Below are 24,119 nucleotides of genomic sequence, written 5' to 3' on the forward strand. Positions count from 1 at the left end.
TCTCAATGTGCAGGTGTGTTATAGATGTGTTCATGTGTTTTCATTTTAAAATAAGATGGCTGGCACTACAATAGGTAAAAGAAAGTTGTCAGTTTCCAAGCCTCATACACAGTATATTTGGGGTCAAAGCACAGCACACCAGTTAATAGGGAAAGCAGCTGGTTGCTTAATGCAAGAAGAGAGGTTGACAATGTTGTGTCTTCTCAATGCAGAACAATCCAATTGTTATTTATGCGGCCAGTTCTGTTTGGATCAAAGGTGGCTCTTAATTCATTTGGCAGACAAGGAAAGCTGGCTTGTTTCGTATTGATTTTACGAGGGCATGTGTTATTATCCTTAATGGTAACTTTCACTGTATTCTCTATTACACTTTGAGGTAGTTTTCTTTAATTATTATTAAGAATGTAGTACTCATTAAAGATGAGGGAATATTACTGTATCAACAGGCACTGTGAGAGTTTCCCTCATAACTCTGCAAATGCTCCTCAATCCTGACCAGTTACCAACAAATTACTGTGTACTTGTAACGGAAGACGTTACTGTATTGTTGATAAATAATGTGATGTTATTTCATTCTAAAAACCTCCTTAGTAAGTCTGTATTTGTGTGAAGTAAATTCCTTCTGTCTTGAGACAGGCAGTGTGAGACAGGCTGGGCCTCCCTATGCTGACAGCCGGGGGGCCTCTGTTGCAGACTGGCTGGAGGTGTGAGTCTGCTGTTCTGCTGTCAAAATCAGCCTTTCTCAAAGGAGAGCAAGCAAGAGAATGAGCATATCCTACAGCATGGCCTAATGATAGTGAATGCACAGGATATGTAACTATATATCCACAAAAAACAGTGACATTTGTAAAGGAACATAAGAGAATGCAGATGATTGTGTCGCCTTTCTATTTTGTGCTATATCAAATTTACATGTTTTTTTTTTTTTCTAACAGTGTTACCAGAAACCAGAAAGGACAAAGGTCTAAAGATGGGATGTTGTTTCACCTTTAATGGAATCTACCATATATTAGCAATTGGATAAAAAAAAAAATGTGGCAATAGACAAGTTTATTTCTGCAAGTATACCCTATAATAGTCCCATTAAAGGTGGAAAAAACCCTAGTTAATACTTCATTTTTGTCTTGGAGGCAAGATTTGCATTTTATAGACACCTGTCCTTTGATGTCATTGTTGAGTGTACCATAATCTGGCATTCTATGGAGGCTGTCAGTCTGTCTGTCCAGTCTGTACCTCACACTTACATTTTTTTAGATATCTAGAGAACCACTTGCCCAGTTGTTCTTGAGAATCTTGCGGTGTATGCCCACCTGTCAGTATGTCAAGCTGTTTGCATATATCTAGAGAGCTGATTGTCTAATAGTGATCAAACTTGCTAAGATCAGCTAATTAACTAAACGTGCGTGTGTGTGTTTGTGTGTCTGTGTGTATTTCTGTGTGTTTGTGTGTCTGTGTGTGTTTCTGTGTGTGTGCTAGTGGCATTTTAAAGTGATATATATATATGACTGTGGGGGTGAAAGAGCATTCATAAATTGAACTGGTAGCCTGGAATTCTTTATGAAGAGAACTGTTATAAAGATTTACAGTAGGAGCACAAGTAACCACCATATCTGCATGCACTTGTCTGACAGTGACAGATCAAGAGAGGGCCTATAGCAAAAAATAAATAGCAACAAATAAAATAATAAATAAATAACCCTAGCTTCTGCAGCACAATGCTGAGCCCTGATCCCTATGGTATTGCTGTGCGTTCATGTATTTTTCATTCATGTTTTTTTCCCCGTTCTTTTTTTCTCACAGGAGAAAGTGAGATGAGCTTGTGGTATGTGTGTGTGAGAGAGAGAGAGAGAGCGCTGTGTGTATATGTGGGTGGGTGGGGTTTGAAAAGGCTTTCTGTCAATCAAATCAGTGAGCTGAAAAGAAATGAAAAAGGGGGGGGGGGGAGAGAATGGGGTGGGATGCAGCCCACACAATTTAATCAGGGAGGTGGGCGGATAGGACTGCAGACGTGCACAAGGGCTCAGTGATGATTGGTGATTTCTACAGAGCTATTTCACTCTCCTCTTTTGCTAGTTGCCACGGCTACAAACAGCTACCTACTGTACCTCACTAGCCAGCCAGCAGACTAGCCCCCCCCCCACCCCCACCCCCCTCACCCCCAAAAAAGTCTTCAGAGGAGCAGTCCAGGGAAGGAGAGAGACCTGAGCAGCAGCGCCGTGCTTGAGTGGTACAGTACACCTAGCTAGCTTGCTGCAGCCTTCATTTGGTTGAGCACATTTTACCTGCTGCTTGCTGTGCTGTGAATATTAATTGTGTTGCATGATCTGGTGCTCTCAATTGCACTGTCTTCACCATGTAGAAAGGTAGGAAACTGATGTGCATGATTTCTCATGGCTTTTTGTGGTATTTTTGTTGTTCAGCTTTCATTAGCAGTATACAATATACAATATCACATATATCTTGTTACTCTCTGTAACAGACATTAAACAATGTTGTATCAGCTATAGTAGCGATATATATTAATTAACTGAATGTATACAAATAGTGTTTGGCAACAATCTATAAAACAGTCCAGTGTTGTTTTTTTTCTGTTTTATTAAGCATAATATATATGCACTGTTAAATATGGACATAAAATAAACAGATGGAGAATGTTAAGAGCCACTAGTGAAGCATACTTCATAGTGTATTCTAAGCATGTATGAATGACTTTTGAAAAAACACAGGTTGCCTATGGCAAATCTGGAGTGTACATCTATGCGTTTCTATATATGGTTTAGAGATATATGCAAAGAAATCAGCATAGATATACAATGTATACAGCACATGTTGTTTTTGCTAAGTCACTGTATACTAACATACAGTACAAATATATGGAATTTAGCATATATTTTCTGTTGCTATCACATGCTATTCAATTTGTACTGCTTTGTTGTGTACAATTAAAGTCAATTTCAGCGGCACACGCCAGATACTAACTAAACAAACGTTCTAGGCATTTAACCACCACATAAGAAAAACATAATTTATATCACAAAACAAATGGATGGAAAGAGTGTTTAGATAAACTGCACACAGTTTACATATATTTATATTTATTATTGGGGGGGTGGCAGGGGAAAGTTGTTTTTAAGAGAATATAATTTAATTAAAAACAAACACATGCATACTCGAACAAATGCACACATAAATCCATTCAAACATACAGTACATACATATATACTTGCATACATGCATACATAAACACACACAGTACTGTAGATTTTCTATCTATTGCATAACATAGTAGTAAGTGGATATAAATGAATCATTGATCTAGTGTTTGTCTCAAATAACCAAAAGCTTCATCAGTAAAAATTCAACAGTTATAACCCAGGGACTCATTTTTAGGGCTGTAAAAGCTTAAATAATATTTTAGCAATTTATTTGTATTTATTTAAAAAGCACTAGTAGTCGAATGCTTATCGAGCACACAGCTGAACAGACAAAATGTGAGAAACATCCTGCAATAAGATTGCACAGAATGATTAAAACCGGATCTCTTGTTTGAAACATGCTTATGTCATTTCTTGGACTCAAGTACAGTATTTCATTACTTTAAAAACTATTGAATAATCAGGAAACTGAAACCTTTTACTTTCAAGCCTCGAGATTTTGTCCCTTTAACAATGCAGTAGAAGCCGTAGTTACAAGCATGCTGTATAATTGATTGTGTATGTTTGATTGACACTAGTGAACACGGGTATAACATAGAGACTGTACAAAGACTTCAGAGGATTCATTCACAAGACGTTTGTGTATTCTGACTTTGCATTATTCTGGTGATGATTGGAAGCAGTGGTTTTAAGCTGCTCAGTCAGAGCTGAATGTTGTGATGGATTTGGTCAATGCTTGATCATTTGAGGAGAATGTTGAGTTAAGGGATTATTACAGAAGGGGAAAGTTGCTTTTGACAGCATGTTTTACGCTATTTCCATTGAAACAAAACTGCAAAAAATGGCGAATTAAAAAAGTATATTAAATTCAATACAAATGCATTGCTTTGTAATCATACTGTAGTTTCCACAGATTTTATTGAAATGTGCTCTGTGCTATATGTCAATCACAAAACCGCTTGATCAACTTTATACTAAAAGATAATGCCTTGGTGTCTACACCTTCTGTGCACTCAAAAAGCAGATCTTGTTGATAGTCCTGTTTGTGTCCCTATCAAAAAAGTCATTCCCTTCAAACTGGTATATTTTTTGCGAAATGCTGAAAAAGTCTAAATACAACAATAGCTGAACCATATGTTTCACATTTAAATAAATACAAAAGTGCTGTGACATTCCTTTCAACATTTAAATTAATATTATTATTTTATACGTACTGTATAATTCACACCACAAAAAATCTCTCTACAGTCAAATAAACCTGGTACCCCATCAAATTCGCTATTAGAGAAAGGAGAACACAGGGTGTTATTTATTTCAGACGTCATTTATTATACGATTATGAATGCATTTCAAACAGTTACAACAATAAATAGAGTGAATTGGGCAATCCAGCCAGTCCAGCAATTGTAGGATGTAAAGCATTGTGCAACTTTGAATTTAGACTATTTTGTCAAGTGGTTCGTCAAGTGTTTTGTCTTTATTGGTTTCAATAATCATAGTTAGTTTTAATGTATTTAACTTATAGATAAGCCCATTTAATGTTAATGTCTTCATAATGCATAAACACTGTAACACTATGACAATACTGGTTATTACTTCTGGGAAGGTCAAAAAGACCGAAATGTATTTCATAATTCAAACTGAGAAATCTCACCAATGAACTACTGATAAAAGAAAAAGTACAATAATGTACACAGCTGAACAGGCAATGGAGTAAAAAAGGACGTACCACGTATTTGAGCTACTGTTATTCCACCTTTTGTTATAAAATATTATTGAGAAATATGATCAGTAACATCTCTTTCTGTCGCATATAACTGTTGTAGCGTCTCTTGTACTGTATTAATACTCAAAAGTCACCTTTTAAAAGCTGGCTGAAATATGAACTCCTTCTTTCAAATGTTTGAATGCAACAGTTAGCAATGAACATTTCTTTAGATATTGGTGCTTCTGAATAGATGGTGTGCTATTGGTGGCCTGAGCTGCAGTACTAACAATTAGAGCAGCAATCAGCAACCAATTAATAATCAATTATTAGAGCGGTAATAATCGCCAATGATCGAAACATTGAGTCTCCTAGTAAGGAAGAGCAATGTTGAGTTATGTTGAGATTCAGTGACACTGTCCAGTCTCCTAGCAAGTGAGAGCAATGTTGAGTTACGTTGAGTCATCACACAATCAGTCTTACCTCCCCCAAATCAAGCAGTAATGGGCACAATTCACAGAGATTTAAACAATATGTATTTTTCCTTATGTTGTCAAAACTGGGACAGTTCACTCAAAACAACAATATGCTTCACTTACTGTTGTGTTGCTTTAAACAACATGGAGAATATGTTAGCCATCTTGGACTAGAGATGAAAAAGAAGAAACAATGCTAAAGCTGGACCTTTTAATGGACCAGCATATACAAGTTGTTCAGAGATTATTGTTACAAATCTTTACAAAACTGTTAGTGCTCATTCAATATAAATGCACATACAGCTCTGGAAAAAATTAAGAGACCACTGCAAAATTATCAGTTTCTCTGGTTTTACTATTTATAGGTATGTGTTTGGGTAAAATGAACATTTTTGTTTTATTCTATAAACTACTGACAACATTTCTCCCAAATTCCAAATAAAAATATTGTCATTTAGAGCATTTATTTGCAGAAAATGACAACTGGTCAAAATAACAAAAAAGATACAGTGTTGTCAGACCTCGAATAATGCAAAGAAAATAAGTTCATATTCATTTTTAAACAACACAATACTAATGTTTTAACTTAGGAAGAGTTCAGAAATCAATATTTGGTGGAATAACCCTGATTTTCAAGCACAGCTTTCATGCGTCTTGGCATGCTCTCCACCAGTCTTTCACTTTGATGTTGGGTGACTTTATGCCACTCCTGGCGCAAAAATTCAAGCAGCTCGGCTTTGTTTGATGGCTTGTGACCATCCATCTTCCTCTTGATCACATTCCAGAGGTTTTCAATGGGGTTCAGGTCTGGAGATTGGGCTGGCCATGACAGGGTCTTGATCTGGTGGTCCTCCATCCACACCTTGATTGACCTGGCTGTGTGGCATGGAGCATTGTCCTGCTGGAAAAACCAATCCTCAGAGTTGGGGAACATTGTCAGAGCAGAAGGAAGCAAGTTTTCTTCCAGGACAACCTTGTACTTGCCCTGCACAGATTCAAGGCACCCTGTGCCAGGCGCAGCAAAGCAGCCCCAAAACATAACCGAGCCTCCTCCATGTTTCACTGTAGGTATGGTGTTCTTTTCTTTGAAAGCTTCATTTTTTCGTCTGTGAACATAGAGCTGATGTGACTTGCCAAAAAGCTCCAGTTTTGACTCATCTGTCCAAAGGACACTCTCCCAGAAGGATTGTGGCTTGTCAATATGCATTTTAGCAAATTCCAGTCTGGCTTTTTTATGTTTTTCTGTCAAAAGTGGAGTCCTCTTGGGTCTTCTTCCATGGAGCCCACTTTCGCTCAAAAAGCGACGGATGGTGCGATCAGAAACTGACGTACCTTCACCTTGGAGTTCAGCTTGTATCTCTTTGGCAGTTATCCTTGGTTCTTTTTCTACCATTCGCACTATCCTTCTGTTCAATCTGGGGTTGATTTTCCTCTTGCGGCCGCGCCCAGGGAGGTTGGCTACAGTTCCATGGACCTTAAACTTCTTAATAATATTTGCAACTGTTGTCACAGGAACATCAAGCTGCTTGGAGATGGTCTTGTAGCCTTTACCTTTACCATGCTTGTCTATTATTTTCTTTCTGATCTCCTCAGACAACTCTCTCCTTTGCTTTCTCTGGTCCATGTTCAGTGTGGTGCACACAATGATACCAAACAGCACAGTGACTACTTTTCTCCATTTAAATAGGCTGAATGACTGATTACAAGATTGGAGACATGTGTGATACTAATTAAAGAAACGAATTAGTTTGAAATATCACTATAATCCAATTATTTATTCTCTTTTCTAAGGGGTACCAACAAATGTGTCCAGGCCATTTTAGAATATCTTTGTAGAATAAGCAATAATTCATCTCTTTTCACAGCTTCTTTGCTTTATTCTATGACATACCAAAGGCATGCAAGTATACATGATAAAATAGCTTTTAATTTCATCACTTTTCAGGAGGAATGAAGCATTATTTCAATGAGCTGTAAGGGTACCAACAAATTTGAGCACGTCTGTATATATATTGTAGTGGTGTCAAGAAGGATGCAAGACAAGGTTTCAAGGCTAAACTTTTTATTTGTTTTAGCCTTAATAATCGCTTTTACAAAGCTGCTGTCATCCACCGCTCACACTTCTACAAGTCAGTTTTCTCTTCTTGTTAGCTCTTTCTCTCTCTAGCTTTCTCTCTTCAGCTCTTTCTCTCTTCGTTCTGTTCTCCTTCTCTCAGTCTGACCCCGGGATCCAGCTCTCAGCTCCTTTTATAGGAGAGTTGGAGGGAGGCGGTGCCCGTTCCAACCAATCCAGAACGGACACCTCACCCTGCTGGAAGGTTCCAGAATGACAGCTGTATGGAAAGCCCCCAGCCCAGGTGCCTCAGTCTGGGGATCAGAACACTCTGGATGAAAGGGGGCGGGGCCCCAACATGACCGCGGGTAACCTTGCTAGATGGAAAAGTACAGGCTGAGTTCTCCCGTTCACTCCAGCGCGCCGACCACACCTTGACCCGCGGGGTGCGCTCTTCCGGGTTGTTAACAAGCAGTCAGTGCTCTGGCCCTGCCCATCTCACCAGCCCACCTTGGGATCCGGCTTACAATATACTGTATATACTGTATGTTATGGACCAATACCTAAATCGGGCAGTTGCCGAAATGCCCGGACAGTTCGCGTAGTGCCCAGCTGCGGTTGGCAGATGCCGAATTAGCATCGAATTTTATGTCGTTTTGGCATCTGCCCGGGCAGTTCGTCAGCTGCCCACAGCCACACGGGCTGATGGTGAAGAAAGATTTTTACCAGATACAGTATACTACTAATAGAGAGTGAATTACCTCTGTTGCCTTTAAGCGCAAAAGTGCACCACCATCAAGCCACCCATTACCATGTTTAAATACTTTCTGCCAACGCTAGTTTAGAGCAATGGTACTCAACAAAATATCAATGCACAAGGTTATTTTATAGAGGGAATACAATAAGACATTGCTGCATTTTATTCAGGCCCCCCACCCCGTATCTAATTCATGATATAACCTGTGGATTGATATTTTGTTGAGTTCCGTTGCTCTGAACTGCTTTGTCAGAAAGTATTTAAGCGGTGCACTTTTGCCAGAGGTAATTTACTCTCTTTTAGTAGTATACTGTATCTGTTAATAGAGCCCTAATCACTACTCCACACTGCTGCCCATATACCTCATGGGTGTAAAATACATATACCTTGTATGGTTTGCCTTATACAGTATGTATGACACGCTTGTCTGCTAGGGTCACATTACATGAAATATTATGATGTAATTGAAACAAAGGAGAAGCATTACTCCCAAAACCCCTTATTGGTTATCTTTGGATACATTGGGGTTAGAATATATTTGGACTCCATTATTTATTTATTTATTTATTTATTTATTTATTTATTTGTATTAGAACAATATGCAACATAAACTATATTGTATTACATGTATTGTATTGCAAAATGATACAGTCGTGAAGCAGCTTTTAACACACCCAAATTTGAGGAGGGAAACACTAGACAGACAAATTAAAAAACAGTGCATTGCAAAGAAAAACAAACTTTCCTCCTACACTGAAGTATGTGTCTGCTTGTACAGAACAGCTCGAAAACAATACTACAGTATTGTTTATTTAATAGCAGTCCATCCACAATGAGGTCTTTATTGAGCTCTTCTGAGATACAGACAAAGATAATTATGATGAAAGAATGAATAATATTTGTTTCCTTGGTGTATTTTTTTTATTACACTTTGCTGTAGATTCTCATACATTACCCCACTGCACCCTATCCACTTGTAGTTTTAACCAATTTCTGGCTTATCATCTTTTATTAGTGATGGAATAAGCCTTTGAATACATTAAAATTCAACATATATTTGAGAATATGGCTCTACGTAATTACACAGAAAAGCCACTCACTTACTGTGAAGTGCTACCCAATATTTCTGCTAGTATTTCTTTTTCTTCTTAATGGACAAGTATATGTTATATAATCCCCAGGGGCCCATATCACCTTGAGAAGAAAGGGAGGTCTTCAGATTTATTTTTTCTGCATTTGATGCCAGAGGTGGCTTGATCTTCGGACAGCTCCCCTTTGTTGAAGTCATCATAACAATCATTCTTTGAACTGAAGGGAGGTGTGTTTGATGTGGCAGTCACTGTGACAGCCAGTCTTCAAAATACTGTAAGGAAGAGCCCTCAGACTCAGACAGGAACCTGCATACAGTCATACAGTAGGCGTGTTCATAATCAAGTCTAAAGTTACCCCTTGAACGGTTATAAAGAATATATAGATATATAGGGAATATTTTATGGCCAAACTGAAAATATAGAATTTATTTTACAAGTAAAGAAATTCCAATATTTTCAGTTGGTTTTGTATCTGTTCGATTTGTTTCGAGAATACGATGTAGTATTAAAGGTCTAAGGGCGCACTACACCCAGACACACTAGAAGAAGACAAGGAACTGGGAACTTGGTAACCCAGCAGCTTCAGTGTCGTGTGTTTCAATAACGGTGTGATGGAGAGAGACTGTGTTATTGTTTAGATTGTAGGCGAAACAGCATTTTAGAGAAAAATGATATGAACTCAGTATTGGAGCAACAGAACCCAGGACAACTCAGAGTGATTACCAACAGCATAACGAAGTACATTAATGTAAAAAAAAGCAATTCACATGCAATTTGAAAGCATTTTCTGTTTAGGATTTCTGAACCTTACACAGTATGTAAAACACAGATCAGGAGACATGAGTGCTGTGTTGTATTCATGTAAAGCCATTTCTCAGCATTTACTTTAAAAAAAAAAAGTTTGGATTTAAAAACTGTCCAATTGTTTGCTCCATGATTATTCTACTGTGACGTCATGCTAAAATGATAATATATTTCTGACGTCACAAACCTAATATATTTCTGAAATCACAAGGAAAAAAATATGGTTTATCTAGTAAAATGTGTGTATGTGTGTGTGTGTGTGTGATACATGACTGATACATGTAACTATTGCCTTCTAACATGAGACTGATACCAAGAAGAGCAGCTCAGGGCAGAAAGAAAACCAGAAATCAAACTCAGCAGATCCTCAGGTGGCTTTTCAGGTAATAATGCCAATTCAAGGCCTAGCTGTTGCTTGCATACTGGATATACTCTTAGAGGTGGGATATGTGAAGAGCTATCTGTGATGGCATTGACTGATAGAATCATAGATTGTACCAGATGTGAAGATCTCAAATGGTGTGGTCTGTATCACTCATATGACCAGAGGTTTATAGCAGACTGTGACAGAAATACAATGAGTTCTGGTGATAAATCTTCCTCCCGACCTGTGAGGGCGCTAAAGAACGGGAGGAGAAGTATCTGGAAGGGCTGGCCTGACAGTTCGTTTCCGGGACCGGAAAGTGGGTCAGCCTGGAAGGAAGCGAGACTCTGTTGTAAGACCGTATTGATTTGACAGGTAAACAAGGGGCAGCTGCAAGTAATAAGGCAGCTGCAACCGTTTACCTAGATATCATGCGGGATTACATATAGGGGCCAGGGTAACGCTGTTCTTTTCCTTCGTTTGGGTTAAACCAAGGACCGAGAAGGACGTAGAGAGCTGTATTACTCTAAAAGAGTTGTGTGTGTGTTTGAGTGCTGTACTGGTTGAAAACTAACTGTCTGTGTTTGTTTCCGAATCACCAGACAGCTAGAAACATATCCGGAGCTGTCTGGTGATTCGGAAACAAACACAGACAGTTAGTTTTCAACCAGTACAGCACTCAAACACACACACAACTCTTTTAGAGTAATACAGCTCTCTACGTCCTTCTCGGTCCTTGGTTTAACCCAAACGAAGGAAAAGAACAGCGTTACCCTGGCCCCTATATGTAATCCCGCATGATATCTAGGTAAACGGTTGCAGCTGCCTTATTACTTGCAGCTGCCCCTTGTTTACCTGTCAAATCAATACGGTCTTACAACAGAGTCTCGCTTCCTTCCAGGCTGACCCACTTTCCGGTCCCGGAAACGAACTGTCAGGCCAGCCCTTCCAGATACTTCTCCTCCCGTTCTTTAGCGCCCTCACAGGTCGGGAGGAAGATTTATCACCAGAACTCATTGTATTTCTGTCACACAGACGTAATGATATATATGTTATTTTGGGTTTTAAATCCAGCTGTCTATCATTTTTCCAACCATCTGGTAGAATTAATACTGTATATGTTACATTGGGCATTAATCCCTGTGCCTCTCTGTTTCAACCATTAGAGGTAACAGCTTGCCACTACAAAGCTGAACTCCAATATAATAAAAGCATACTGTACAGCCTGAATTAAATACATTGTTGTCTGCATGATACAAACAGAGCCCGAACAAAAGTTATATTTGTAATACAGGGCTTTGCATTTCTTGGAGAACTGATTCTACATGCAGCATTTTCGTATTTCAGCTTAGGGTTTTGACAAGACTGGATGATTTGGTATCATATGTATTGACTACAGCTACAGTTCAATATAATAATGTACCCATTTAAAGGAAATGGAGGACAGCCGATTGAGTGCTTTTGAGGCATTTAGAGTGACTAAACTCATCCCCAGTACAGAGCGGGATAATGCATATATATACAGTGGCTCTCAAAAGTATTCACCCCCCTTGGACATGGAATCAAAATGGATTTAATTAGGAGTTTTTACCAGTGATCAACACAAAAAAAAGTCCATTATGTCAAAGTGAAAAATAAAATCTACAAATTGCTCTAAATTAATTACAAATATAAAACAGAAAATAATTGATTGCATAAGTATTCACCCCCTTTGCTATGACACACTTAAATAAGCTCTGGTGCAACCAATTGTCTTTAGAAGTCACATAATTAGTTGAATGGAGTCCACCTGTGTGCTATTAAGGTGTTTCACATGATTTTAGGTTAAATACACCTCTGGGAGGTCCCACAGTTGGTTATTACATTTCCTAACAAAAACTACATCATGTTGACGAAGGAACATTCAAAGCAAATCCGGAATAAGGTTCTTCAAAAGCACCAATCAGGGGTAGGATATAAGAACATTTCCAAGGCATTGAATATCCCTCGGAGCACAGTAAAGTCCATTATTAAGAAATGGAGAGAATATGGCACAACTGTGAATCTGTCTAGAACAGGCCGTCCTCATAAACTGAGTGTCCGGGCGAGAAGGGCACTAGTCAGGGAGGCCACCAAGAGGCCTATGGCAACTCTAAAGGAGTTACAGTCTTCCATGGCTGAGATGGGAGACACTGTGCATACGGCAACAAAAGCCCAGGTGCTTCACAAAACTTGCCTTTATGGGAGGCAAAAAGAAAGCCATTGTTGAAAAAAACTCACATCAAATCTTGGCTAAAGTTTGCCAGAAAGCATTTGGGAGACTCTGAGACCAAGTGGAAGAAGATTCTATGGTCTGATGAGACCAAAATAGAGCTTTTTGGCCTCAACACTAAGCGCTATGTTTGGCGCAAGCCTAACACTGCACATCATCCTGAGAACATCATCCCTAACGTGAAGCATGGTGGTGGCAGCATCATGCTATGGGGATGCTTCTCTGCGTCAGGGCCTGGAAAGCTTCTGAAGATAGGGGGCAAAATGGATGCAGCAAAGTACAGAGAAATCCTGAAGGAAAACCTACTGAAGTCTGCAAGAGACCTGGGACTTGGGAGAAGATTCATCTTGAAGCAGGACAATGACCCCAAACATACAGCCAAAGCTACACTGGAGTGGTTTTAAAACAAAAAGGTCAATGTCCTGGAGTGGCCCAGTCAAAGCCCGGACCTCAATCCAATTGAGAATATGTGGAAAGAGTTGAAAATTGCTGTTCACCAAAGGTCCCCATCGAACTTGACAGAGCTTGAGCAATTTTGCAAAGAAGAATGGGCAAAAATTGTAGTGTCCAGATGTGCAAAGCTGGTAGAGACTTATCCAAATAGACTCATGGCTGTAATTGCTGCCAAAGGTGCCTCTACGAAATATTGACTCAAGGGGGTGAATACTTATGCAATCAATTATTTTCTGTTTTGTATTTGTAATTCATTTAGAATAATTTGTAGATTTTATTTTTCACTTTGACATTATGGACTTTTTTGTGTTGATCAGTGGCAAAAACTCCAGATTAAATCCATTTTCATTCCATGTTGTAACACAATAAAATGTGGAAAAGTCAAAGGGGGGTGAATACTTTTGAGAGCCACTGTATATATATATATATATATATATATATATATATATATATATATATATATATATATATATATATATAATAGATGAAAGTAGAAGACATGGAATCAAGCAATAGAGGCTATAGGGAACAGGACTGGAACATAAAAATAAACAGCAAACTTGGCTTTGCAAATCTCTAGGGTTACATCTGAAGCTGTCTGTGTCCCTTTATTATTATCCCCCGTTGGGGATGCAGGCCGGCCTACATACAGTATGTCACACCTCCATTCTAACACATATCTAGAAACCCGCTGGCCTAATTGAGACTTGCTAAGGGCTTTCTTTACCCACAGTATTGGTAGTATCAGAATATGGGGGTTAATAGAGGTTGTCTGTCTATCTGTCAGAGAATCGCTTGACCTGTTGTAAAGAACCTTGCTTAGAAGTCCTTTAGGACAAGCTGAGTGTATAATTATCTGGGGTTGTATTGAGACTGCCTGTCTGTCCAACCGACCCTCTGATGTCACACTTCTTTCATGTATCTAGTGGGGCGCCCTTTTAACAGCCAGTTTAAATCTTTCTTAATTCAAGCTATTTGAGTTTTACTGCGATTCACATTCAAAATGCAAGCTCAATGGATGGAGGAAGAGTGCAAATTGCTCATGAAGCTTGTTCAAGCTCTACACACAGGCTGTTTTTCATTTCTGGGGGGTGTTCCGTGCAGCCCGGTCTATCCTTACCAGGAAAAAGAAAAGAGCAGTTTGATGAGAATTAGCCAAAAGATGTGTCAGAGACTTTTTTAAACAAATATAACAAATATTATTTTTATAATGATGATATAATGTAATCATCATTATTGTAATGCATCCTGGTAGGGTGGGCTTTTATTTGGGGGTCACATGTTGATCCTTGGGGGGCCTCATGTTCAGCACCCTGGTCTACGTTGTTACAGAGTAAGCATCTTGTGACTGACAGCAGCAGAGGATATTGACTCCCGGAAGGCTCCTATCAATACGCAGATAACAAACACTGAGGGCAGGTATGGAACAGCACAAGGAGCTGTGCAGGATGGATGTTCACCTAATACGGAGGCCACTTTATTAGGAAACACAGGAAAATAATAATAAAGTGACCACTCCCAGATAAATTGCAGACCGCCTACGTATGTGTCTATGAGTACCGGCTTTGTGGCTAGCAGGGAATTCATAGTTATTATGTGAACAGGCGTCCGTTCTGCATTGACACAGAGAAGAATAGTCTTTTTCATCAGGAGGCTGAATTCTTCTATATTGTAAGTGTAGGGTGAAACAGAAAAAAAAACAAAAAAAAACAGCATTTTTAGAAACATTACATTGAAATGTCTGGTTTTAGTCTATGCTAGAGAATCTGAAAAATTGGCCTGAAAAAAAATATTTCCATGGTTGCATGCTGGCAAAGCAGGTGTAGTTTTGGTGAAAAGGTAGTTTAATTAATATATCACTGCCCACATCTGTGTTTTCAACAGAGGATCGTAACCATTTTAAACACATCAATAACTTTTGTATAAGCCGGGGGAGATGTGTTTATTATTATTATTATTATTATTATTATTATTATTATTATTATTATTATTATTATTATTATCAGAGGTTAGTAATATTTAGATTTCCTTACCAGTCATTGAAATATGAGGAGGCTAATTGAGGACTGGAGGACTGAATTCTCCTGTGTCTCTGTAACAGGGCGAGCAGCCCTGTACATTGTTTTGTTTATTTTAGTTTAGAACGGAGTCCCCTCCGCCCCTGTGCAGATTATTGTTTTATGTTTATTATGATTTAAGCAATGTTTTGTATATTATATGCATGACGGCGAGTGCCGTATGTTTTGTTATTGTTTTGTATTTTGACGGCATAGCCGTTTGTGTTATTATTTAGTAGCGTGGATGGGAAGCCCCATCCACACAGTATTTAAAAACTCGTGCAGAGGGTGGCCATCTCCCGAATTAGTTAAGTGATTTAATTTGTTGCTAATCGGGAGATGGTCACCTGTTATAAAAAGCCTGCAGCTCTCTAGCTCGTGGTGGGTGTTTGGAGCGAGAGGAGAGAACGAGAGGAGAGAAACAAAAAGAAAGAAAAAAGATAACGGATCAGTGAAGGCTGTTGCCCAGCCTGACCGTATTGATTTTGTGTTCGAGATTTGTTTCTGTTTAACCTTTTTATTTTACTCTGCGAGCACAGTGTTTGTGTTTAAAATTATTTTATTTTTGGATTATTTAATTAAAACGGCGCAAGCCTTTTGAACTGAAGTACTTCCCCGGTGTCAGTTTTATTTTCCCTTTCTGCTTCTGCCGTGACGTCACCACTCGTCCACCCTGTCACAGTCTCCTTTCATCGCTCATTATGAAAAGCAAATAGTTGCATTGTGCTTCCTTCAGATACATGTTTTAGATGAAATGTGAATCCTGAAGCTATTTGTATTTTAATGGTTAAAGTTGATACTTAATTTTCATATTTTATTTCATTTCTTACTAGTATAAATATCCAGTTCTCTATTTTTGCATAGGTCATTTGTTCCCGTAATGATAGTGATATAACAAGCACCCTTTAATACATTTAGAAGCATTGTGGTGTGCTATACACAGGATATGGGTTATATACAAGGTGTGGGGTATAATTGAATGCAGTTCACATGTGTATCAAGTCAAGGGGTTTTACGGGGGGGGGGGGGGGCGCGTTATACAAGGAATGTTGCGTGAACCTGCTCAGTTATGTACGCAATGCAAGGAGTGAATGTTATATTTTATAAATTACGGTAAATACAGTGTACAAAACAGTTTTCATTTTGTTATCATGTTGTTGCATTGTTACTTTATAACAATAAGTGTTGCTGTGTTATTACAGTGCAGTACAGTGTAGTTAGAGACTTATTGTAAAGTGTTACCAGTAATATTTAGCAACATCCTTGGCTGATTTCATGGTTGCCATGGAGCTACACAATTAACTAGACATGAGGTCCATTAAAAGGACTACCACCAATACTACGGTGTTCCATAATGCAAGCAATATCATCTATGTTGACTATCTGCACCACACATTAAAATTATCTAAATCCTCTTTGCTTAAGACAATATTAACAATTATGCCTATTATACTTGAGGGGATACCCTGTATATATGTAACAAGAATCATTTTGGTGATCATACTCTTTATATAAAAATAAGTGTAGAGTATCATAGCTGTGAGTCATCTTTGGAATAAGAGGAATGTATTTATATATTGACTTAATATACAACAATACTCCCATGTGCCATACAGCTGCAACATAATAAGACATGTTTGATTTAGAAGATGCTTGTGTCTTGAACAGAACTGTTCAATTTAATTAGCACTACAGATATTGAGTGAGATACCAAAGAGGGAGAATCTTGAATGAGGCTGGGCAGTTTCTGGTAACATTGATGGTCAGGTTTTCTACAATGATCTTATATGCCAGGGTTTTGAATAAAGTCTGTATGCAGATTAATGATAGTCTTTTCTTCGCTATGCTGCACAGCCACTTCACAGTTCAAGTGACCTGTGGTTATGATGCAGGCCACATGTTCAATTAGTTCAGGCAGTGTCTGTCTACTCCCCAGTAGAAGTGCTTTCAAATCACAAAACTACTCCACTACCCCAAATGGCAGTCGCTGACTCCAGGGCCTCAGCTTGAATGAGCATGGAAAATAAATGACCTTCCTACATCTGCAGAGATTGAGCCCCCCAAGTTAGGCTCATTTCAATAATATAGCTAAATCAGGGAAGTTCTGAAACCCAGGATGGTGCCCGGCAAGTTTGAAACCCTGGTTCTAACAAAAGAAATTGTCAGTTGCATCCTATTTATTTATTTTTTTTTCAGAAAACAAAATACCTACATTCAGAATACTGTCCATTCATAAAATGAAAAAAAACATTGCCATACTGAAAAATAATGTATTTTATTGTAAAAAGAATACATATTAAATTCATATGCATCTAAAAATTAATTTTGATTCTAAAATTCATACTGGATTGCTATGTGGTGCACATTTTCAAACTAAGAGAGCTGTTTCTATTGCTTAATTCAATGCACAGTAAAAGAGTAATTTTATTTTTGAATGTTGTGTTTTCTCCTCCATTCTGTACCTGTGTCTTTTCTAAAGAGACAGACACCTTCACTGAATCCTCCAGCATTGCTTCATTGCCATGCTTTGCTGTTCTGACCCCCCCTTGTTTTGTGTTTCCATGGTTACTGTCTTACCCACGTCATCACTTCAGCAGCCTCCTCTTTGAAAGACACAGCTCCATGTCTATTGTTTTAAAAAGACAAGGGGAGTATTTGAAGGCCCCTCTTCAGATTGTTCTGTCAAATTATGCGCATATAATATTACAACACTGTTATATGCCATTACAACCACAATAATGCAATTACAAAATATAGTTTTCAGGGCAGAATAATTCAAACAATTTGTATATGTAGAAAAGTACATTTTATCATGATGACAAGTAAAACAGATAATCAACATGGGTAATTAAAAAAAAAATTGTTAGTAAATGACACTTTATTTTACATTTGCAAAAAATGTAATTACATATAAAATACCACACGATTTTCAATTGAATTAGTCAGATTTATCTGTAATTCAAATTACATCAGTTAATGTCACACTCAACCCTAATAAGCAACCCTTTTTTTGCTGATATTTGTCTGTTCATGATGAGTGCATATAATGTTTGGGGTTTAACATGAAAAAATGTGCAATACACCATAAACCAATGTTTACTTCCAACACATTCTTAAATGTTCTTATAAAGTATTTCATGAGCAGTTGCAATGTATTTAATGGAATAAAACCATTAGTGTGAAGCATACTGTTTTCAGTAAGCTACTGCAATTCCTCACTGGTTTCCATTTTGAGGAGGAAACCTCTTGTAGTGATTCTGGTTGGAAGAGATCAATAGTGTTATATGCAAATGTCACAGTGAATTATGGACATAAACAGTGTGGTATTCATGTCAGTTGTTTTGACATTACGATGCTTAAAAGCTCAATTAAACAGACTACAAACTAAAAATGCCTGTGAAACTTGAATTATGCTGGTTTTAAGAATCTTGAATCGTAAAGGGCTCTATTTTAGTGATTGGTATTTTTTTTCCCAGGATTCTTCACTAGAAGCCACAGCAGTTCCAAGACACGATCAATAGGACCGAAGCCTGCCATGTGACTAAGTACTCTCCATCCTCTCTCTGAATGGTAAATATCTTCTTCATTCAGCTTAATGGTGGTCAGAGATCAAGGACACAAGTGCAGATTACAAAAGTTGTAGAATCTGAACCTTCTTTCTGTAGGAGTTTCTATTGTGCCTTTTTAAGCATTACCAAATCTTGATACATTTAGAAATTACTTACTGTCGGGGTCTCTTGTACTGATCCTTTTTCAATAATAGCATTTACATGTATTATTCATGTACCCTGAGTCATTAATGAAAGCAAACACAATGAATTCTGCTGCATGCATCCATCATGGCTGTAAGACAAGAATCCTTCATTGGTTTATATTTCATTATATATCACGATATATCAGCGATAAGTAACAGGCACATCATATGACAAGTCTTTTGGTCTTTCCTTTTTTATGGTATTGGATTTTAAATAACCAGTGGAACCCTTTGTGACATCTTGTTATTGCAGGATAACCCCATGAAACTGAAGAGATAGTGTGGTATATAATCTGGAATATACAAATAGATTGATGATGTACTATTTATATAGACTTTATACTGTATATATATACATATATATATATATATATATATATATATATATATATATATATATATATATATATATATATGTATATATATATTGTGGAAGAGTAGGGGGGGGTGAAAGGTGTAGGTGTCCTGGAGGATAATGGTACTACATCCCCCAGAATACCACAAGAGCAAGCCAGGATGAATTACTCTAATTTAATTAGCAAGCAGGTATAAAGAGCAGGTCTAAAATGTTTGTAGGCTGTCTGTGTTAAGGCTAAGGCCTGGGGAGAGACCTGTGTTCAGACCTTGAAAGATATTTAATACTTACTCCTTGCTGGAGTTAGGCTTTTGTTCTGTGGATATATAAATATACAGGCACCGCCCTTTTGAAAACTATCTGTGGTCCAGTGTGAAAGGTCCCGGACGTGGCAACGAATACCCCATATATATATATCATTTATTTATTTGGCAGATGTCTTTATCTAATATATATTTATCCTTTATATATATTTATAGACTATTTCATTGACAAGACAGTTCAGTATTCTCTATGAGTAGTGTAAACACACTTTGCTTGGACTGAATCCCAATTCAGAACCTGTACGTTAATGTTTAAATTCACAAGAACAAAACCAATCTGAAAAAACCTACCAGCAAGAGATCTTTTCAAAGCACGACAAAGAAAGACACTGCTTTTCTACTAAAATATGTGTATGTTTATGTGTCTGGCTGTAATTAGAAAGCCCTAAGCTGCACAATAGCGAGAAGAGAAGGGCCATCCACAAGGACAAAAAAAAGAGGGTCTAAATAGGGCTTGCGATTGAAAAGGGGCGAGAGCTAATTATGTGTGGGCGTAATGAAAGCTAATCTTCCCCTGCCTCTGCCTACAGAGGGCTCACCACCCTCTTCCCGGGAGTCATAATTTGACATTGGATTTGAATTTCATCAACAACAAAAAAGAAGAAGAAAAAACAAAATGGAGAAGCATGTTGAAGAGGCTACAGCTGCTATCCTGAATGGAGGTCTCGCCCCAGCACCATTTCACAGAGACGGGGATGAATCATATGTATTAATACACTGGGTGGAATGAGTAACACACCTCATGTTTTCCAAGCACAAGGCTTGTGTTTGGCTGTCGACGGTGGCTCGAGGCCCACGATGACAAACTTTATCTTAAAAACAGGGATCTTTTTTTGCTACTCCTTTAGGGAAATATCTTCATTCAACTGAAATAGTGACTGAATGTTGCCATAGTGCAGAGTAATATAGTTTGGTTGTATGGGGTGACAGCACTTGAGGTGTTAACCTTTTGACCGCAGAATGTTTGTTGTTGTTCAGTACTCGGAATGCATTCCCAATGTTCCTGTAGAATCAGATTGATTCCTGTGCTGAACAGTCCTTCACTGGCTCAGGTTCCCTCAGTTAGCCTTCATAGCCACAGCAACCAGATGCTTTCTTACGAGCACTGGAGAGAAGCTTGATTGAACCTGGTTCAAGCACGGGAGAATGAAGCTTGATTGAACCTGGTTCAAGCACTAAAGAATGAAGCTTGATTGAACCTGGTTCAAGCACTGAAGAGAAGCTTGAATGAACCTAGTTCAAGCAGGGGAGAATGAAGCTTGATTGAACCTGGTTCAAGCACTGGAGAATGAAGCTTGAATGAACCTGGTTCAAGCAGGGGAGAATGAAGCTTGATTGAACCTGGTTTAATCACTGGTGACACTCTCTTAAGGAGGGAACTGTCAACTGGTAATTATAGGCAAAGAGTCGCTTTTCAAACTGCATGTGTCTTCTTTCAGGCAAATATGTAAATAAATAAAGAAAAGTAATAAAGCACAGGCCCTCTGCACTATTATTAACCTTCATCAACTCCATCTGGGTTTAAACACACCCCAGCACTTTAAACTATGCTGCCATGACTCAGACACTGATTCAGTGTGATTATTTCCAACCCACCACTCCATGATTTCATAGGAATAAAATAGTATTTATATAGTGGGAGGCCTTTGGATATGTAGTGTAACAGGGACTCAGAGCACAGTCAATATTTCTTTAAAGTTGCATTTATTTGCACATTTAGTTTAAAGATATTTTTGTTTCACCACATTGAAAAAACAAATATCTGTATCATTTGAAATTGTCTCCAACTGCATTGTAATTACAATGTAATTGCACAGATAGTTACATAGTAATTACATTGTAAATATACAACATTTAGACTCTAGCAACTAACAATGTTTATATTTTGTATTTAAGCATGTTTCTGCATTGTAACAACACAGCCATGTGTGTAATTACTATGCTACTACAGTGTAATGGCAGTGTTGTTAAAGGCATTTAATGTAAAATGTTACCCACAAATCTATAATTACAGTAATTGAATTTGTCTGTATTGACATATATTGTACTGCGATAGCAATGGTAGTATTTCATTTACCAACAATATACAAATCTCTCTAATCCACTACTGTGGTGGAGCGAACTCTCCTACATAACAGCTGCGCTCCCCTGGGTTAAACAAAGGATAATGATGTGGAGCTATGACGGAGGGCTGCCCACTTCAGTGTATAGCTTGGCTGGCTACCAGAGGTCAAAGGCTTGCCATCTAAAACATCACGAACCAGCACTCTATTGATTGTGAGAAGCGAGGAACACACACACAAGACAAATGAAACCGGATACTGCTCTCATCTATGCAATTGAAAGTAAGCCTTCGTCCAACAGCATCACTGAAGGATTACCAGGTACATGTACTGATGTTTCTTCAGTGGGGATCACCTTGGTGTTTAGGGATATCCTCACAGACCACTACTACAATGGAACCAAACACACATTAAGCAGAAGTCTAGCATAACAGCATGGGTCTTTAAAACAAGCAAGAAACAATGTCAGAACTAGCCCAGCATTCCACCTCATGAAAAAAAAAACAGGGGCGTTGTCAGAACTTTTGGAGAAAAAAGCACACCCACTGTGAAAGACTAGTAAAAACATTCGCCAAAGAATGTTCTATGTATTACTACAGAAGGGCTAACTGGTCAGATAAGAGAGAAGTAACTGGTTGTGAAGAATGCTTGCTGCCCCTCTGTGACAGGCTAGCTCCAGGGAGGACTTCAGGCCAGAAAGAAACACACAGAGACAGACAGTACTGGGGTTGAAACTGAAAACGCAAATGGCAGCGCTCAGTATTTTAATAAACAAATAAATAAACGGTTGAACAAAACACAGGACACAGCACTTGAGGCCAAATAAAACAGACAAACAAAACGGACTAACGCTTAAACAAACGGTGGACGGACAGACACACAAACAAACACGGTGAGTCTATATAAACAAACAAGTATCGTGTTGGTCCTACCAGCACGCGATAGCAATTGTTATTTACTTTTTAGTTTCTCCTTCTCCACACTTGTTCTCCACTCACCGAACACACCAGGCTGGCTTGCAGTGGTGAGGTGTGGTGACGTCACGGACCAGGAAGTAACTGAACCAAAACAATGGATGGGCGGGTGAAGCTGAATGCTACTGCACTCAGTGTTTTTAATGAATAAATAAACAAAACAAAAGATTTAAATAAACAACAAAACACAAACAAAAAGGCGCGTTGGCCAAACAAATAAGTGTGCTGGCACCAGCACCAGCACCAGCACCAGCACCAGCACGATACTTAGCAGTTGTTTTTATTCTCCTCGCTCTCTCCGCTCCCCGTACTCTCCTCTGTACACTCAACCCCGTAGCACGGACAGCTGCAGGTTCTTATACTCTGGCCGAGGGGTTAACTAGCTGTTAATGATCTTATTACCCCTCGGCCACAGTCTGCACGCGTTTGGTAAGGATGCATGGCTGTCAGCTAGTTAAATAATCAATAGCTGATCAGTCATGCATCCTCACTGGGTTTTTAAATTATAAATGTAAAAAACAATAACAAAAGACGTGGCACTTTTATCCGCGCCACAAACAAAAATACAAATAGTAATAAATAGGGGCGGGACACTCCGCCACAGTTGGTAAGATCCTTTTTCTCGTGTCGCGCTTCGTATTGATTGGTGGTTACATGGGGTTGAGAGGTGGGAGTTCCCTGGATGAATCAGAATGTGCTGTGATGAGTCACCGGGAGAGTGCATGCTGTCACACGGAGAGGGAGAGACTGCTATTACTCTAGATAAGCTCTCAGAATTTACTCTTAGACAGAATTGATCATACTGCTGTTTTATAGATATAGATTTTGATGTATTACCCTTCACAGATGAGTAAGTAGCAATGATTTAAAATCAATTTCCTTGCTTCATATTATGCCCTGCTGGGGATGCATATGCTCCTTAGGGATTTAGTGGGAGTGGGCGTATGTCCATATGTCCGAACGTATGTCACACTTTAAAATTTCACATCTATCTTGTTAATTTTAACAACTTTATCCTTGTCCCCGAATTGCAGAGTTTCTCTGGTCTATGAAACTATTCAATCAAACTTTCAGACATGGGAGGACATAAATACATACTAACTACACCTCTGGAAGGTTTGATTGAAATTAACCACAGAACAAGGAAATACAGCCACTCCTAAGCTTATTTCAGTATTACAGAAGAAACAGTTCAGCTTACTGATATGTAGGGCAATACTTGGTCAGCACCTTTGAAAAGGAGCTTGCTTCTGATTGGTTACTGTCTGTTTTAGCTTCTTATAGTCTGATATTACTACAAGCTTCTTATTGGCTATCATACATTCATTAAAAGTATGTGTGAGGTTTTCAATGTTAAGTTCCAGCCATATTAATTTGCCATTTGAAAGAAAAGTCACAGCGCAAACACTCACCCCCAAACTCCTCCAACAAAGGATTTTGCTTTCTTTTTATACATGTGGCCACTCCCCAATTAACACTCAATT

General features: G+C 38.5%; 1 protein-coding gene across 3 annotated transcripts in view; it reads left to right on the plus strand.

Annotated features, from left to right (window-relative positions):
* Nucleotides 1-2,149: 2,149 nt before the first annotated feature.
* LOC117969233 (tyrosine-protein phosphatase non-receptor type 5-like) overlaps nt 2,150-24,119 on the plus strand; it is a 46,656-nt gene continuing 24,686 nt past the window's right edge. For 2 of the 3 annotated variants that reach the window (XM_034917144.2, XM_034917146.2), the window contains exons 1-2: nt 2,180-2,363; nt 18,643-18,736. The gene's annotated coding sequence lies outside the window, so the exon portion shown is untranslated. Of the gene's footprint in view, nt 2,364-18,642; nt 18,737-24,119 lie in introns of all 3 variants that reach the window. The other variant, XM_034917145.2, reaches the window with a different exon arrangement.

This window comes from Acipenser ruthenus, chromosome 27 (genome assembly GCF_902713425.1).
Source record: "Acipenser ruthenus chromosome 27, fAciRut3.2 maternal haplotype, whole genome shotgun sequence".
NCBI classification, from domain to species: domain Eukaryota; kingdom Metazoa; phylum Chordata; class Actinopteri; order Acipenseriformes; family Acipenseridae; genus Acipenser; species Acipenser ruthenus.